The sequence below is a fragment of the Quercus robur genome, chromosome 9 (genome assembly GCF_932294415.1).
Source record: "Quercus robur chromosome 9, dhQueRobu3.1, whole genome shotgun sequence".
In the NCBI taxonomy this organism is placed as follows: Eukaryota; Viridiplantae; Streptophyta; class Magnoliopsida; order Fagales; family Fagaceae; genus Quercus; species Quercus robur.
Genome location: NC_065542.1, coordinates 3,869,885 through 3,885,790, shown reverse-complemented (window position 1 = coordinate 3,885,790; position 15,906 = coordinate 3,869,885). Strand labels below are relative to the sequence as shown.

At 37.3% G+C, this 15,906-nt stretch overlaps 1 long non-coding RNA gene across 10 annotated transcripts; it reads left to right on the top strand.

Moving 5' to 3' along the window:
- The first annotated feature begins 1,323 nt into the window (after positions 1-1,323).
- LOC126700450 (uncharacterized) lies at positions 1,324-15,898 on the top strand. Of its 10 annotated transcripts, none has more exons than XR_007647150.1 (7): positions 1,326-1,340; positions 11,948-12,018; positions 12,153-12,190; positions 12,529-12,640; positions 12,811-12,909; positions 13,033-13,196; positions 15,196-15,898. It is a non-coding gene; the product is annotated as an uncharacterized LOC126700450 (long non-coding RNA). The 10 variants fall into 10 exon arrangements; XR_007647146.1 differs by lacking the exon at positions 1,326-1,340 and adding an exon at positions 3,586-3,719; XR_007647147.1 differs by having other exon boundaries at positions 1,324-1,340; positions 11,948-12,190.
- Positions 15,899-15,906: the final 8 nt, after the last annotated feature.

Sequence of the window (15,906 nt, the reverse complement as noted above, 5' to 3'; positions counted from 1 at the left end):
AGTGCTTCAGCAACCAAAGCATGGGGAATGAAGTGAAGATAAAACAACCTTCTCATTTGTATAATGAATGGATGGGAATTGCTATTTGCGTTGTGTTTTGTACGCATGATGTTGTTTCAAATCGACACACCTTTCTTTACTATTCGTTGATAGCCAATGGAAAAAATATTTCTATTGGTGAAGGTACCTCAATTGATAAGTTTTCATTAGATCACCTTTGGCTAGTCTATGCGACTCCTCAATTCTTCGACGAGGAATCAAATAAATTATTGTGGGAAGGTGACGTGAATGGATTCAGTCAGATTAGAATTAAAATTAAAAGCTACTATTTCGAGGTAAAAAAATGGGGGTTCCGTATGATATACAAGAAAGACATAGAAGATCTTGACCAAACAATGGTCCAGTATAGCAATAGCAGCGTCACTCCTTATGATGGCATGGATGTTCTCCATCATAATTTCAACCATTCGTCAGTGGTAGTGGAATGTCACAAAGTCAAGCGCAATCGTGATGATTACAATGGGGCTGGACCCAGTGGAGAAGGAAGCTCTAACGACATACCAAACCCAAAAAGGATTAAAAGGCACACAGAAGCCCATGATAAATCTAATTGTGAGGAGTCAAGTGAGTACAAGGACTGTGATGAGGAGTTAAGCAATTGGGACGAATCTAATGACAGTAACCCCGATGCTTAATCAACTTTTCAGTAAGTCACTGTCTTTCCTCTGTTGGTTTCTGCATTTTTTGTTTCTTTTTTCTTTTAGTGTACAATTATTTACGGATTGCCCACCACATGTTTGACTAGAGTTGTCAATGAGACTCCTAGTGATTTGACAACAAAGAATGGCAAGAAAATGCTTTTGTTGGTGTTTTAAAAGCATGCTTTTAATGTGATTAAAAGTGTAAACATCAAAAATGGAAGTTTTTGCTGCCAAATCTCATCTTAAATAGACATATCTTTTTCCTTTGCATTTTCTTAGCTAGACTTTTTTTTTTCACTATTCTATTTTTTCCTCCCCAAACATTTAGGAGCTTAACAGAATATATATAATGTCAAGTTTGAATGGAAAGGGTGCTATAGCCTATCACATGTATTGCCTCCATCTGTAATATAATTACCTCATTTATCTGTGATATTAATACTTTAAAACTCATTTTATAATTGCTCTTTAATTATGGAAGTGTTCGACATATGATTATTGTTCTTTGGCTCTAGATATTCTTGAAATTTTCCAGTTTTTTTCGGATCATGACCAAGTTCCCATCTCACATGTTCATCTTTATAGTAACTAGACCCAAGCAGGCAAGCAAGTATTTGACAAGATTAAAAATGGGAGAAGGTAGTATGCTTAGATTTGTAAACCCCACTTTACTTGTTATTGTCGTTTTGATGCATTACATCTATAATTTAAGTTTTGTCACATTTTTGTCATTGTTTTGCCATTTTAGCCTGATTTATTACATCTCATAGTAAATTGATAATATACCTTTATAGACATCCTAGTATATACATATGGTTCCAATTTTTTTGCATGTCAATAAAGGGGTATCCTATGAAACTATTTAGTTTCTGTAAATGTTGTGGTAGATATGCTAGTCAAAGATACTTTTAGCCCGAGTGGAATTCTGGATTCGTTTGAAAACTCTATAGCCAAAATGATTCTGAGAGAATTTTACAAATTCATGTTTGTGTTGCTAACAAGCTCATAAGGTCTCATTTTAAATCTGGTGCTTATTTGGTTTAAAAGGATAATGGCTGTTGCTTAGCAGAAATTGTAGAAACCAAGCCGACAGGTCCATTTTTGATCTCACTAGCACAACCATAAGTGAAGACGTCGAGCATTGGAGCCATTTTGTAGGTTACAATCACCTTCTAAAATTATTGTCATTCTTTGGAGGATTTTATTGAATTTTCTTCTTGTGAGGGCAGAATTGAGAAGACTTGTGAGGACTTTTTTCCTATGTGTCAAAGATGCAAAAACCTTAGACCTTAATTTTTTTCCCTTGTCATCTAGAGAAATCTGGTTTGGTTTGATTTGTCCATTAGAACTAATTTCATTCAACCTTACTTGATTTAGGCATGGATGAAGAGAAATTAGGGTAGTTTAGAGAACTTAAAGTACCTCTTGTTGTCTTTTTTCTCTATCTTATGGTCTATTTGGACTTATAGGAACAAGGCAACCGTGAAGAAAGAGCCTTTCTCTGCCACTAATGTGGCCATGTTTTTTAAAAGTTTGTTTGATTTCAATGTGCAAGGTAACTAATAGTTCAAAAAACAAAGAAAAGCCTCAACAGCAGCAAGAAAAGCATCCAGACCTTTAGACATGGTTCAACCGCAACCAATCTTGTTGGAGGAGAGCTACAAGGGTAGGGGATGAAATAGAGGGGATCCAATTTCTTTTTTAAAAATAGAGAATATGCATGTTCATAGTTGCTTGTGAGGAGTCAAGTGAGTGATTAGTGACCTGAGATTTTTTCATTGGAAGGAATTCTGTGAAGTGACCCAAAAGGTTGATCAACGTTTTTCTCTCTATCACCTGTAAGTCACCATCCTTCTTAATTTGAGTTTTGTTGGTTGATGCATCATCGCCTTCCCTTTCCTTTGGCATATACTTGTACTCTTTTAGGTTTATTTTAACTTCAAAAAAGTTTCTTGCTCGCTATACCTTAGTTAATCATTAGCACTTATTCAAACTCCCTTCTGGTTTGTTTCCTTAATCAAAAAACACAAAGCAATACTCCTAGCTAATTTGATACGCATATAAAAAATAGTCTTATGAAATAAAAAATGATTAGGGTCATCTTGGTTTAGTGATTGTGTTACTTGTTTTGTGATGGTTGCCCCCTTGATGTTGGATCATTGGACCATTTCATAAGGTGAATTTGTCACATGGCCAAGAGACAAAAAGATAAGTGCAATCCGTTGTATGCTTTTTAATTTCTCTCGTCATTGTTTTAAAATTTTTCAAGGTGCAAAAACAATATATGCATGCCACTGCAAACATTACAATCAAAATTATTTTTTATCTCATTACATATTATATATGTGAAGTCATGCATAGATTGCAGTCAGAATGATTAGTCTAGCTAGGGGTAGCATCTAGCTTCCTCCCTAGTTGAAAGTTCTCTAAAGTTGTGTACTAACCTTCAACCAAAGAAAATTCTCATAATGCAACAATCTTTAGAATCAAATCATGGTTAGTGATGGTTCAAAATTTTCAACCATGAGGAGCTTGATCATAACTTACCTTAATGGGGATTTAATTTTGATAGGCAAAATTTCTTCAATGGCCAAGTCATTACCATGTTCTTGATATATCCAAATATTGTCATGTTGTTGACAATTGATCAACAAAGAAAGGTCTGCATCAGTAGCAGTAATATTCTTGGTGAACTGCTTAAACTATCAGCATTAGCAACCTAAGCTTGTACCTATATGTTAATAGATTTGCCATCACCAACTAATTGAGAAGCTCTCATGGGAGACAATCTTCAAAGTTAAAAGCATTTAGTCCAATTTTATGTCTCACCAAAAAAATGTTGTGAATGATTGCATATGACTCAATTGTTAGACCTGTCTTGTCAGATCTATGATTTACCATAAGAGAAGCATGTTTGGATCCATTACTAAATGACCTTAGCCATCTGATGCCTTTATTCAATGTTGGGAAATCATCAAAGACTTCATCTTCCCATGTAATGCTTGTGAAGAAGAATTGGTGAGACCTTTATAATATTTGAATTTTGTAAGGTTGAATTTAATCAACCATCTTGTTGGCTTTATTCTGTGCCAAATTTGCTTGTATTTCAGCAATTAGTAACACTGTATTTAGGTGGGTTTGTTGTAAGGATAGTGAGTGAGATAGAGTGATTGAATGCTCAAGAGTGTGCAAGAAAACAGAGTCTCGCGGCTTGATCTCGTGGGTGGCTTGCCCTGCAAGCCGCCAGAAGCAACACACGTGCCAAGCATGCCAGAAGTTGAAGTGTCATGCTAGCTGGAGCACTACAAGACAAAATAGGACAATTGGCCGTTCTGTTATTGCGCGGCTGGACCTCGTGACTCAGTCAAGTCGCGAGTTCAAGCCGCGAGCCACCCCTGTTTTGAAAAACCTGACGTTTCACATTCTTTTCTCACCTAAGTATAAATACCCCTCATACCCACAAAAGAATGAGAGCTTCCAGAGAGAATTTTGAGAGAGAAACCCTAGAGTAAAACAAGATTTATTCATCTACAATCTTTACATAAGAGTCTCTTCAAATTCCTCAACTCTCTTCCTCTCCATTGTTAAACCCTTGAGAGGCATTTTACCAAAACCTTTTCTCATCATATCCATTACTGTGAGAGGGCTGTTTGGTGTTCTGGGAAGTAGTTAGGAAGGAACCAATTTACATTGGTTGATGCTATGGTCAAATAACGGAATCCGGGAAGCTAGAAAAGAAATAGGTTCGACGCAACCTCGTTGGAGCAAGAAGCTTGGAGGGTTTAGGTGCATTGGGTAGATTAGGCTTGGAGGGTCTATTGCTGTCCATGTATCCCAACTACATTTTCTAGTGGATTACTTATCGCTTGGAGGGCGGCGGAGAGGTTTTACGCCGAGGGCTTCGGTTTCCTCTTCGATAACACATCGCATGTTGTCCTTATGTTTGCATCTTCCTTCCCTTTTATCTTTGCCTTTTATTATTTGCTGTGGGTTGTGATTTTAATTTGGCTTAGATTGTTTTCCAATTTTGTTTTATAGTTTTTGTTCATTTTCCGCACATTAGTTGTTTGACATAAAGTTTGAATTGGTTAATTTGTAAATTGGGGGTCTAAACGTTCAAGGGTGTTTTCACACTAATTGAACTTTCAATTGGTATCAGAGCGGGTACACTTTTAGTGGTTTCATTACCATAGTGTGATCCTTGACTCCCTATTGAGATGGATCGATCTCAATCCCTAAATGCACCTCCATATTTTGATGGTAGTAATTATGCTTTTTGGAAGCTTCGCATGAGAGCATTTCTATGTTCCATTGATGAATCAGTTTGGGATGCTGTTGAGATAGGTTGGACCAGACTTGAGGTAGCCAAATCCACATGGGATAAGGCAGCAATCGCCGCATCTAATGCTAATAATAAAGCACTCAATGCTATTTTCTGTGGTGTGTCTCTAGATGAATTTCACAGGATCTCTCACATTACCGTTGCCAAAGAAGCGTGGGAGATATTGGAGACCACTTACGAAGGCACTAAGAAAGTAAAAGATACCAAGCTGCAGATGCTAACCACTCGGTTTGAGGGGCTAAAAATGAGTGAGGATGAGTCCTTTGACTCTTTCTATAGCAAGCTGAATGAGATGATTGTAAGCAAGTTCAATCTAGGAGAGAAAACGGAGGATTCTAAAATTGTAAGGAAGATCCTTCGATCATTGCCAAAAAGTTTTCGTGCCAAAGTGATAGCGATTGAAGAGAGTAAGGACCTTGATGACATCAAAGTCCAAGAGTTGATTGGTTCTCTTCAAACTTATGAAATGTCATTGCCAAATCAACAGAAAAGCAAATCTCTTGCGCTTAAGACCATTAATGAGAAGGTGGAAGACCATGACTCATCGGAAGAAGATGTGGTTGATAAAGATGTTGCATACCTTGTAAAAAATTTCTGAAAATTCTTGAAATTCAAGAATAATGGCAAATTTGGTGATAGATGAAAATTCCAAAGTTCAGGAAGGGAGAAAAGGGAATTTAAAAAGAAAGATGGAAAAGAATCCCAATCTACACAAGGTGTCACTTGTTTCGAATGCAACGGGCATGAACACTTTAAGAAAGAATGTCCGAATTATTTAAAATTAAAAGGCAAAGTGTATGCCACGACATTGAGTGACTCGGATTCATCCAACCCAGATTCTGAGGAAAGCTATGACGGAGAAGGGAATTATTCAGCTTTTATGACTATTGCCCATGTTGAGTCTTCAGACGAGTTGAATCTGCTTGTACAAGAGCTTGGAGTACATAGTGATGAAGAATCATTTAGAGCTATTGAGGAATTAGATGCAGAAGAAGATGAAAACACAGCCAATATTCAAGACAATTATAACTCACTCCTGGAGAGGTCGGGTGAGTACACAAGGGTGGCAAAGGCAGCTATGAGAAAGATGAAGAAGGCAGAGGAGGACTATAAAAGTCTCCTAATTCTCTATAAGGAGGCCAAGTGTGAGATAAAAACACTGAATGGTGAGCTGTCAGAAGCCTACACAAAAGTGAGATTTCTTGAGCAAGAGGTTGTACAAGCAAATGTCAAGATAGAGAGGGTCTCCACAAAGAAGCTAAATGATGTTATTTCATCTCAAAAGCATTTTTCAGACAAATCCGGGTTGGGATATACTGGAGGGAGTAGCTCGTTTGGAAATATCACAAAGAGCCAGTTGAAGTTGGCCCTACTGCTAAGAAGCCCAAGATAGAGGAGAAGAGGAACGTGGAGAACGAACGGTTGTTGAATCCCCGTAATCAATCTGTGGGCGGATCTGAATCCCGAGCCAAGTCTCGTCCATGACCACAAAGGGGTCTTAGATCAAACTATGTGTGTCATCACTGCGAACTTCAAGGGCATACTCGACCAAATTGTCAAAAGCTGAGAGCAATGAATAGTGCAACTCCTCAAAGGTCACGAAAACCTAGAAATGATAGGAGAAATTGGGCTGGTGAGCCATTAAAAGATCAAAACAGTGATCCCAGAATGATGAACGTGATGAAGATGATTGGTGCATTCACCAACTGCTTGGAAAGCTTCACACGAAGGTTTGAAAGCCCTAACTCCCATACCCAATCCTATAAGGAAATCACCCCAAATGCAAGTGACGTGTGGGTGAAAAAGGGTACTCATGCATAAGCATTACAACATGTCCATGTATCAAAACTTCCTATGCTTTGTGACGGTGTTTGATTGTTTGCTTATTGATTATGTTGGTGGTTGTTTGTTTGTCTATTTGTGCATACTTTTGTTCATTTTTGTTTTTTTTATCAATCTTTTTCTTCTTATGTGTTAAAAATCCAAAAACCACATAAAAAATGGAAAATCAAAAAGTTTGATTGACATTGTTGAGTTTTGTCTCAAAAACTTGTTTTGCCTTGTACCTTTGTGCTGATGGTTTTGTGTATTTTCGAGCGTAGCTTGTTTTTTTGCACTCTTATCACGGTGGAAGAAATCTTGAAATCTATGTGACTGTTGTAAATAGATCTTCAAATTTATCATGAATGATTAGTGAATGGTTATGTTGATCTTGAGACTTGTATAGACTTGTGCCTATATATCTTCCCACTCTTTATTTTTTTTCTTGCTAAAAAGAGCTCACCAAATGTAAATCTCCAAATGAAAAGAGATATTAAACTGCAAAAGCCTGTCGCACATACTAGTATTTGACTAGGAAAAAGGGAAAGCGACCAAAAAAAATTTATGTGAATGATTATTCAAAAAGCCAAAGGCTATCTCATTAAGGTGAAATATCAAATATCACTCTCACAATGAGAAGCGATTGTCTTAAAAGGACCAAAAAGATCAAATTTTATGATTGAATGTGGAGTCAAATGTAAAGCTCCAAGTTATGTTATCAAGTTTTGTGAGAGGTCATATATGCATACTTCTATAATTGAGATGGGTCACATGATCTAGTGCTAATTGTGTATGTCTTGGTTGAATTGATCATTGAAACTTTACATTAGACTATGGACTATCTCATTGTTGATATCCACACACAACACACAAGTTTATGTTCAATAAATGACATATTCATTTGTGTGATTATACTTGATGAAATGTGTTTTCACATGCTCAATCTTTGTTGATTCAAGCACAAAAGGATTTTTGAGTGTTTTAGGTGTTTTTGGAAAATATTTTGTTCTTCAAAAACTGAAAATTTCAAAAAAAAAAAAAAAAAAAACTTTTTTGCCCTGTTTTGGTGACTCAGTCCGGGTAAGTCAAGTCGCACGCCACAGTTGCGAGCTCGCGGGTCAATTTTGGCGACTTGGTCGCGAGTGGAAGGTCCAGTCATGAGGAGTACACAGAGATTTTCACGGCTTAGCTCGCGACTAACTCGCGAGTGAAACTTCCAGTCGCGAAAAACACTTAGAAAATCTTTCAAAAATTTTGTCTTGAAGTGTTTTGGCGGGTGGATCTGGCGACTTACCTCAGCCGTGAAAAACGTGTGTTTTGCACAGTGATGGCAGTTTTTAAATTCTTTTTCAGTTTTTCCTCGAACTTTTTGTGACTGTTCATCTTCTCTCTCAACTGTCTCCTTCCCAAACGCTCCGTGTAACCCATTTTGAACTCCATTGTTGCTTCATTTCTTCTCAAAATCATCAAGAAAAGGTATGGGTCTTCTCTTCCTCACTTCATATGTTATGTTTTGTGTGTTACTTTCTTGCTGTTTGGGTTGTTATTTTTGTCATATTGTTTTAAAACGTTTTACTCTTTGTGTGCTGGGTATGGTGGATTGTGTTTGATGCTGATTTCATCTGGTGTCGTTTTGTTGGTCACAATGTTCTTATCTTTGTTCTGTGCTTTGGCATTTGTTGGTGTTTATACTCTTTTGGGAAATGGGTTTGGTGTTTTTCTGGTTTTTACTCCGTTTGTGTGTATGAAAGTTTAGTTGTGTCTGTGGTTTTGGATTACCTATCTTGTATCATTGTGTTTTTGTTGTCATTACATGTGTGTGCTTCTGTCTTAAGTGTATTACTTTAATACATTCAATTTTCTATTTGATATGTCCCACTGCCATTTTTTTTGGTTGTATGTGGTTTTCATTGTGCATTTCAGACTTATGGTAGATTGTCTTATTGACAGTTATCTTTAAGTTTGTCTTACTTTGTGCTCTATTGCACTTTCACCATTGTGTTGCTCTTGTCTCATTCTATATTGTCATGACTTATGTTTGAAATTGTGTGTGATTTCTATGGTTTACATTCATTTCTGAATCTAATCAAGTTGATATCTGTCCTTTGTGGTGCTGTTTTTGGTTCTTTGCTATGTGCCTATTCTCTTGCAGGTGTCTCATCGATCCTCTAAGGGCAAAGACATTGTTACTAATGATTTATCAACTCCAGTTGCTAAAAGGACTCGACTCTCATTTCAGTCATCTCAAGACTCCAATTTGGAGAGGTTTAGAACCCCACTTACCTCACACATCTACTCAAACATTTTTGACAAGGCATCTCCTATAGTGGAACGGGTGGTTGAGTTTGACACCTTAGGGACCACTTTTATCCCTCGAATCTTTGAGCCACGAGATTGGGCAAACTTATTTCGGAATTTTGTCTATCCAATGGATGAACTGGTTAAGGAATGCTACTCTAATACAAGTGATTTTGGAGTTGAACTAATTTGCTTGGTTAGAGGAAAGGAGTTTGCCATCTCCTCAAACTCCATAGCCGATATTCTCCGCATCACTAGACCTCAGAATGTGGATCTAACTCCGTACGATGATTGAACTCCAGAGACTCAAGACATTCTACAAGTTCTAGGATTTGATCATGAAGTATCCAGTATAGGCACATCCATAAGCACCGCAAAGTTTGCACCAAAGCTGACCACACTAAAGTTGATCATGTTCTCTAATCTCTACCTACTATCCAACACTACCTTCATAAATCTTGGAAGAGCTCAATTCCTTTGTGATCTTATTACAGGAGCCCCCATTGATATCTGTGCCCACATCTTTCAAACCATGAGGAAGACCGTGGCTCGATCTACAGCTCGAGGATGTATTCCATTTTGTAGTCTCATCATGAAGTTCATTCTTCGTGAAGGCATTGTTCCTCTCTCAGATGGAAAAATGTTGACTCGTTTGTGTCCAATTTCCATGTTCACTCTACAAGCCAGCAGAAGTCATTCCTCTAGAACACCAAAGAGTGCACACATCTCTCTGATTACTCCATCTGCTCCTGAGTCAGAGACACCTGTACATACCACACCTACTTCGCGTGTCATCCCTGAAGTTTCACAAAATAGCATTCCGCAAGCACAGTCTGATCCTCAAACTGATAGAGTGGGTAGTTTGCTTGAAAATATTCAGTACTTCTATCCAAATGTCATGCATTTTCTGGTTAAGTACTGTCACTCTTGTGCCCTTGTAGGATTGTTCCTAGATGCATATACTTAGTGTATTATGCATTGGTTGAGTGTTAGGCATACAAGTAACTTGCATTGTTCTTGTTTGCTTGTATGTTCAAGTGTTCATTCCAAGTGTGAATGAGCATTGTGATCACTACCTTGTAGTAATTATTTGTTTGATCAAGCCATGGTTTGTTTCTTAACTTCATCCTTGCTTGATCACCTTATGCCTGTTTCATATGCATTTCATGTTTTCTGCATACAATGATCATGGTGTATTGTTGTGTTTCAGCAGTTTCATGCTCATATGATTTAAGTGCCTCACAGTTTCTAGAATTAGGTGTGAGTGAGTTTTGCTCAACTGTTCCCAACTCACATGTTAAGTCTAGAGTCTGTTTTAGGGTTTTGTCACGGAATAGCCAAAGGGGGAGATTGTAAGGTTAAATTTAATCAACCATCTTGTTGGCTTTATTCCGTGCCAAATTTGCTTGTATTTCAGCAATTAGTAACCCTATATTTAGGTGGGTTTGTTGTAAGGGTAGTGAGTGAGATAGAGTGATTGAATGCTCAAGAGTGTGCAAGAAAACAGAGTCTCGCGGCTGCAAGTCGCCAGAAGCAGCACACGTGCCAAGCATGCCAGAAGTTGAAGCGTCATGCTAGCTGGAGCACTACAAGACAAAATAGAACAACTGGCCGTTCTGTTATCGCGCGGCTAGACCTCGCGACTTAGTCAAGCCGCAAGTTCAAGCTGCGAGCCACCCCTGTTCTGAAAAACCTGACGTTTCACATTCTTTTCTCACCCCAGTATAAATACCCCTCATACCCGCAAAAGAATGAGAGCTTCTAGAGAGAATTTTGAGAGAGAAACCCTAGAGTAAAACAAGATTGATTCATCTACAATCTTTACATAAGAGTCTCTTCAAATTTCTCAACTCTCTTCCTCTCCATTGTTAAACCCTTGAGAGGCATTTTACCAAAACGTTTTCTCACCATATCCATTACTGTGAGAGGGCTATTTGGTGTTCTAGGAAGCAGTTAGGAAGGAACCAATTTACATTGGTTGATGCTATGGTCAAATAGCGGAATCCGGGAAGTTAGAAAAGAAATAGGTTCGGCGCAACCTCGTTGGAGCAAGAACCTTAGAGGGCTTAGGTGCACTGGGTAGATTAGGCTTGTAGGGTCTATTGCTGTCCATGTATCCCAACTACATTTTCTAGTGGATTACTTACCGCTTGGAGGGTGGCGGAGAGGTTTTACACCGAGGGCTTCGGTTTCCTCTTCGATAACACATCGCGTGTTGTCCTTGTGTTTGCATCTTCCTTTCCTTTTATCTTTGCCTTTTATTATCTGCTGTGGGTTGTGATTTTAATTTGGCTTAGATTGTTTTCCAATTCTGTTTTATAGCTTTTGTTCATTTTCTGCACACTAGTTGTTTGACATAAAACTTGAATTGGTTAATTTGTAAATTGGGGGTCTAAACGTTCAAGGGTGTTTTTACACTAACTGAACTTTCAAATTTCTTTTTTAAAATGTCATATCTTTCTTCCTTTGATTTCTTATTTAGATATTTCTTTCGTTCATTCTTTCTTCTCCTTCCTCTTTTACTTCAGAGATTTAGGAGTTTAATAGGTGCCCTGTGACATATCTTTTTTCTATTGTGCTTTCTTATATATATAATTTAGTAGACAGGTACTACCACATGTAAATGCCCCGTTACTTTTTAATAGTAATAGTTTAAAACTCTTTCTATACGTAGTACTCTTTAATTGTTTAAAGCTTTTACCAAATAAATTTTGTGCTATTTCCTCTTGATGTTCTTGAAGTTTTCTAACTTTTATTGACTGAAATTTGTACTTATCCATATTAGATCACGAGCAGGGCAAAACTGTTCATGCTCATTTCACAGGATAAAACAAACCAAAAGACTTATCTCCATAGGTAACTTAGCTTGGCTACCCTATCAAAGTGACTCAACTAGAATTAGAATCAAAGGATAACAGAAATTAAACCTGAGCATACAACAAACTTAGCCATAAATTACTAACCTAATTCTCTGGTGCATATTCAATCAGGCAAGCAACTGTGCAGAAAAGGTTGAAAAATAGAGAAGGTATCCTGCTTTGATTGATAAGCCCTGCTCTAATTGTTATCATTATTTTGATTCGTTACATTCAGAATATAAGTTTTCATATTTTTCTGCTTGGTTGTCTTTTTAGCCTGATGTATTGTATTTTGTAGTGGAAAGATCCTACAGTTTTATTTTGATGTGTTTTGTCCAGAATATAAGTTTAGTCATGTATGTGTGTGTCAATCTTTTTCAATAATACAAAAAATATTATTTTGCTAGGTTATAAAACCCATACTTTAGTAATCCCTCAATTAAGTCAAAATAAGCTACTACTATTAATAGGTCTTTAAACTTATCTTTACACTTTGGCTTGAAAACAGGACCTGATTAGAGAGCTGTACTCTCCAGAAGTGGCTGCTCAAATTTTAGCTATCTCTATCTCAAGCTGTTGAGTTACTGATAAGCTGCTATGGCCTCATACAACACAACATAGTGAGTGAAACCAAGTGTCTTATGCAATGAGGAAGAGAACTTGGATCATTTATTCCTAAAGCACAGTCTTGCTTGGGCTGTATATCCTCAACACAATGATGTTTGAGGGACGAGGGTGCAAAACAGTGTACTTCTGATGTGCTAATGCTCAGTAAAGTTTAGTTTTGTAGGTATGCACAAGCCTATGATGCGCAACATGTTGATTAGAGTAGCTACTAGAGTGTACCAGGGCAAGTGTTGCTGACAGTTGAAGGGCACTGGCAGAGTAGGTGTAAATGGGTTTGTTTTGCCTATGTAGCTAAATCATGTGCTGGCAGATAATTTTTTGGCTGTTCCAGTAATGCCGTATGCAAATGGGTGGAAGCTTACCGTTTGAGAAGCATTTTTTCCAGGCTTGTTTTGGTTAGTGGAAGATTGGAGGACCTGTGTTTGGAAAAGAAGAAGGTTCCTTGGCAACTTGCTGCGCTGACTGAAGAACACGAGTGCAAGGGAGTTGGAGAACGCCAGTGTTGTACATTGGCTGTGCATGGGAGTCACTAATGAGGCTAAAGGCCAGGTTACTCTTGCTTCTAACTCTTTTATGAACATTTTTTGGGCTTGTAACTCTATAACTAGAGAGTTAACTTTAGCAGTCTGGATAATATATAGCCAATTTGTTTCAATGGTGGGACTTTAGAGTTACTTTCAGCAAAAACTGTTCATGTTTAGTTGATATTCTCCACATGTTAATAGATAGTCAAAATTGCCAATGAGCTGGGTAGCTCAAATGGTATTTTCTACCCCCCAAATTTTATACCAACAGGTAATCACAAGGCTCATGAGCCTGAGAGTTGGCTTGGAACGTCAATCAACAAGGCTAGCCAAATTTGGATAACATTGGTAAATTACTGATTCACCCAAAAGTTTAAGCTGTTAGGAAATTGTGAATTTAATCATTTAACTATAATTTTAACACTTCCCCTCACATGTGAACCTAAACCTCTTCCTAAAAGGTAGGGCCCAACTTGTGGGGTTTTTTAACATTTTAAATTAAAGATAGAGTGGAGATAGGATTGAACTAAGGATCTCATGCTCTTATACCGTGGTAAATTACATATTCACCTAAAAACATAATAATTACTTAATTAGTAATTTATCAAAGAGTGGAGACAGGATTGAACTAAGGATCTTGTGTTCGTATAGTTGCAAGTTGCAACTCAAGAGTTATCTATAGCAAAATAGAAAATTACTAGATTATAAACTAATCTAGCTAAGGAAGAAGCATTGCCTTGCAGGCTTGCATTTAAAGCAGATAAAAATTAGCTCACAGTTTCTCTTAGCATCTTCATCATACATTTTGTCATAGTGAAAGGTCTGAACTTTGTACAAAAGGGCAAAGATTAATGGCAACATCACTCAAAAAGATCAAAAATTGACAAACAATGCAATTATGTATAATCCTATCTGGTGACATTTCTACTTTTTACCTCATATAAATGTAAAAGAAAACTAATGTAATATGACCTACTTGAACACTTTCTTCAGCTACTTTACACTGCTAATACTAAATTAATTAGTGGATGTATTAGTCATAAACTTTCTAAATTCCACTAAAGCATTTGTACGTGATACATCATGGTGGAACCTTGATTGTTAATAGATAGAAAGAAAGCCATACGAATAAAAATAAGTTTATAGCTTTTCAAAAAAAGTAATATTAGTAGGACTTCATATAGCTGGGCACTAGGAAATTACACAAAATGTGTAGGAGTAATTGTTATCAAATTTACACTACAGTACTAATCTCAAAAAAAAAAAAAAAAAAAGTTGTCATAAAAGCATGATAAAGCATATTCATCCCTTTACCACCACCACCAGCAGAGGATTTTGATTCATTAGAATCTACTCATGCATGTATCTCACTCTCTCACATGTTTGAAAATAGTTTTGCCCCATTAGTTAATCTTTTTGAAAAATGGGTCAATGCAAGGTCAACACAAGAATTTACACTTTGACTTGGAACACAGGACCTGGTTAGGGAGCTATACTCTCCTGAAGTAGTGAAGTGGCTGCTCAAATTTTAGCCACCCCTATCTCAAGGTGAGGAGCTACTAATAAACAAATATCGCCTCAATGTAACACATGGTGATATCAAAATTAAGCTACTTTTGAAAGTAGGGGGGAATTCAGGTAATGGATTCTCATTGGAGGGCCATAGCTCATAGATGGAGACGTCTGTGGGAATTGAAGCTTCCTTTGAAGTTAATAATTGTTATGTGGAAGTTTGGCATGAGGACTTACTGATTAAAACAGAATAGTGAAATGAAACATAGTGAGTGATAGTAATTGTATGAGGAAGAGGAAAACTTGGTTCATTTATTCTTGAAATGCAATCTTGGTTGGGCTGTATTTTTTGGATAGATTTGAGCCTTAGAACTGAGTTCGTTTCTCCCTGCTCTTTGAAGCAGTGGTTGCCTCAGTGGATGGAGGATCCAAATTTTCAAAAACAGGAATATATTATGATGTTTAAGGGTGCAAAATAGCTTCAAAAGAAGTGCTAATGCTTTGTTTTGCAGGTCTGCACAAGTCTTTAATGCACAACAAGCAGATCAGAGTAACTGCAGGAAAGTACCAAGGCAGGTGTTTCAGGTTGTGGAGGGTTGTAGGAGTTGCTGACAATTTAGGGACACTAGTAGAGATAGTGTGAATGGGATGATTTTGGCTTTGTAGCCAAATCAATTTTCGGCAGGCTGTTGCAGTTCTTCCATATGCAATCAAATGGCATGCAGCTAGATGCCACTGTTCGGAAAGCATTAACTAAGGCTATACAGCTTGGTTTTTGTAGACTTGTTTCCATAATTTCTATGAGTGGATGACCTATTTTTGAGAAGAAGGTTTCCTTGGCAACTTGCTGTGCTGATTGAAGACCACAAGTGCATGGAAGTTGGAGAACGCTAGTGGTTGTATATTTTGTGCATAAGAGAGTTGCTACAGATGTTGGGGCCTTGCTTCAAATTCTTTTGAACATTTTTGGACTCTACTACCGGCCAACGCTTCAGACATTATTGTATTAATAAACCATACCCAAAAAGAAAAAAGAAGACCAAAAGAAATAAGTTAAATTAACACCTTTTCTGGACTAATTTAAGCTATGGCATGCAACTAAATGCAATCATGAACATTGTAAGACATCATATAAGAGATTCATGTACTTAACGTGAAAATTATATTCAACTCTCCTTTTAGATTCAAATAAGAGCAATTGAATTAACCATCTAATGGCTCTG